Below are 3,305 nucleotides of genomic sequence, written 5' to 3'. Positions count from 1 at the left end.
TATGCAGATGACACCACCCTTATGGCAGAAAGTAAAAAGAACTAAAGAGCCTCTTGATGAAAGTGAAAGAGGAAAGTGATAAAGTTGACTTAAAACTCAACATTCAGGAAACTAAGATCATGGCATCTAGTCCCATCACTTCATGGAAAATAGATGGGAAACAGTGAGAGACTATTTTGGGGGGGCTCCAAAATCACTGCAGATGGTGACTGCAGCCATGAAATTAAAAGACGCTTACTCCTTGGAAGCAAAGTTATGACCAACCTAGACAGCATATTAAAAAGCAGAGACGTTACTTTGCCAACAGAGGTCCGTCTAGTCAAAGCTATGGAAAACCCAAAACTGGAAAAATCCAGTAGTCATGTATGGATGTGGGAGTTGGACTGTAAAGAAAGCTGAGTGCCGAGGAATTGATGCTTTTGAACTGTGGTGTTGGAGAAGACTCTTGAGAGTCCCTTGGACTGCAAGGAGATCCAACCTGTCCATCCTAAAGGAAATCAGTCCTGAATATTCATTGGAAAGACTGATGCTGAAGCTGAAACTCCAATAATTTGGCCACCTGATGCAAAAAACTGACTCATTGGAAAAGACCCTGATGCTGGGAAAGATTGAAGGCAGGAGGAGAAGGGGACGACAGAGGATGAGATGGTTGGATGCCATCACCAACTCAATGGATATGAGTTTGAGTAAACTCTGGGAGTTGGTGATGGACAGGGAGGCCTGGTGTGCTGTGGTCCATGAGGTCGCAAAGAGTTGGACACAGCTGAGTGACTGAACTGAACACAGCTTGTGGGATCTTAGTTCCCCTATCAGGGGTAGAACCTGGGTCCCCAGAGTGAAAGCGACAAGTCCTAAACACTCTATCACCAGAGAATTTACCTAATTCTAATGATTTATTTGTATTTCTTCTTTGAAGTTTGCTATGTGAACAATCACATCGTCCAAGAACAATGATAGTGTGGTTTTATTTTTTCTGATTCTTAGATCTCTGTTTTTTGTTTTTTTCTTAAGTTGTTTTACTGCATCTATTGGGACCTTCCAACCCAAACAACACTGAATATTAACAGTGGTACTTGGCACCCCATCTCACTCCTGGTTTACAACTTAAAGGTTCATACTTTTCTATTTCTTCATTATTTAGTCTTGGTAGATTTTGTGTTTCTAGGAATTTGTCCACATTCATCTAGGTTATCCAATTTGCTGGCATTCAGCTGTTCATAGTTCTTCTTATAATTCTTTTGTAGAATTGGTAGTAATGTCCCCACTTTCATTTCTAATTTTAGTAATTTGGGTCTTCACCAAGTCTTAGTACACTTGGCTACAAGATTAATATTCGATTTCTTTAAAAAGAATTAATTTTTGGTTTTGTTGATTTTCTCTACTGTTTTTATACTTTTTACTTTGTTTATCTCTGCTCTAATCTTTGTTTCCTTCTTTCTGCTAACTGGTTTTTGTTTGTTTTTTTCTGTTTCCTTCTGTTCTACAGTTCAGTTTAGTCGCTCAGTCGTGTCCGACTCTTTGCGACCCTGTGGACCACAGCACACCAGGCCTCCCTGTCCATCACCATCACCCGGAGTTCACTCAGACTCACGTCCATCGAGTTCGTGATGCCATCCAGCCATCTCATCCTCGGTCGTCCCCTTCTCCTCCTGTCCCCAATCCCTCCCAGCATCAGAGTCTTTTCCATTGAGTCAACTCTTCGCATGAGGTGGCCAAAGTTCTACAGTTAGGCTCTTGATTTGAAATCTTTCTTCTTTTTTTGGAATGTATTTATACCAATAAATTTCCTACTCAGCACTGCTTTTTCTGGGTCCCGTAAGTTTTGGTATGTTGTTTTTGTTTTCATTCATGTCTAAGTAGTTGCTAATTTTCTTTGTGATCTCTTTGATAGAGTTAGATTATTTCATTTCCACAAGTTTGTGAATTTTTCAGCTTTTCCTGTTATTAATACTGAACTTCATTTGCGTGTGTGCTTAGTCACTCAGTCGTGTCCGACTCTTTGTGACCCTATGGACTGTGGCCCACCAGGCTCCTCTGTCCATGGAATTTTCCCGGCAAGAATACTGGGGTTGGTTGCTATTTCCTCCTTCAGGGGATCTTCCCCTCACAGGGATCGAACCCAAGTTTCCTGTGGCTCCAGCATTGGCCAACAGATTCTGTAACACTGAGCCACCTGGGAAGCCCCACAATTTCTTTTAGTCGTGGTCATAGAAGATACTCTGAAAAATGTATATTTAAAAAATCTATTGAGACTAATTCATGGCCAAATAGATGGGTTTTTTTTTCTATCTTTTTTTGTTTCTGTTCCTCAGACTCAATAATTTCCACTGTCCTCCTGCTGTTCTTTCGTCTGCCTGATCAAATCTGCCCTTGAATTCCTTTAGTGAAATTTTCATTTCGGTATTTTACTTTTCAGCTCCAGAATTTTTGTTATATGTTCCTTTTATTGATGTATTCATTTCACACATACATCATTTTCTTTACTTTCCCTGCGTTATCCTTTAGTGATTTGAGCATTTTAAAAACAGTTCTTTTTAAGTCTTTGTCTGGTGTATCTGCCATCAGGTTTTTTCCAGCAAGTCTCTGTTGATTTACTTTTTTCTTTTGAATGGGTCATACCTTCATGTTTCCTTGTATGTCTTGCGATTTTTGTTGTTGCTGAAAACTGGACATTTGAATCTAACAATGTGGCAACTCTGGAAATCCAGATTCTCCTCCTTCCCCAGGTCTGCTATTTTGTTGTTGTCATTACTGTTTTTGTTCATTGCCTTTTCCCCCTTTTTGATTGTTGTAGGTTGTCTCTGTGCCAAGGATAAGTCAAAGGTGTAAACTTAAGGTCTTCTCAGGCCTTTCCCGGCTCTTTCCACGGGCAGACATGGTCACTTTCTAATATCTCCCATATAAGCAGTTGTTGGATTTCCTAACCTCTAATGTCTAGCTCCCAGAAGGGGGAAAAAATGAACTGGGGGTGGGGAATGAGCACCAGCCCTGTAAGTCCACTGTAAGTTACTTTAGCTATTGGAGGAGGGGTTTGCAACAACGGGGAAGGTACAACAATGGTTTGTCCACCTCTCGCCTGTACCTCTGTGATCAAAAGCAGCAGTCAAGAGCACAAATCGCACCCCCCTCCACCAAAAAAGCACAAATCCCTGACATTTGGACGACACAGTCCTTTTGCCCACCTTGGACTCACAGACTATATGTAAGTTGTTCCAGGAACACGTGCACAGCTGTGTACTCATTGATTAGGGATGAGGGATGGGTAGCTGAAACTGACCAGAATTAACCATAATTTACCATCCATG

This window comes from Ovis aries, chromosome 2 (assembly GCF_016772045.2).
Source record: "Ovis aries strain OAR_USU_Benz2616 breed Rambouillet chromosome 2, ARS-UI_Ramb_v3.0, whole genome shotgun sequence".
NCBI lineage: Eukaryota > Metazoa > Chordata > Mammalia > Artiodactyla > Bovidae > Ovis > Ovis aries.
This window is presented reverse-complemented; position numbering follows the sequence as displayed.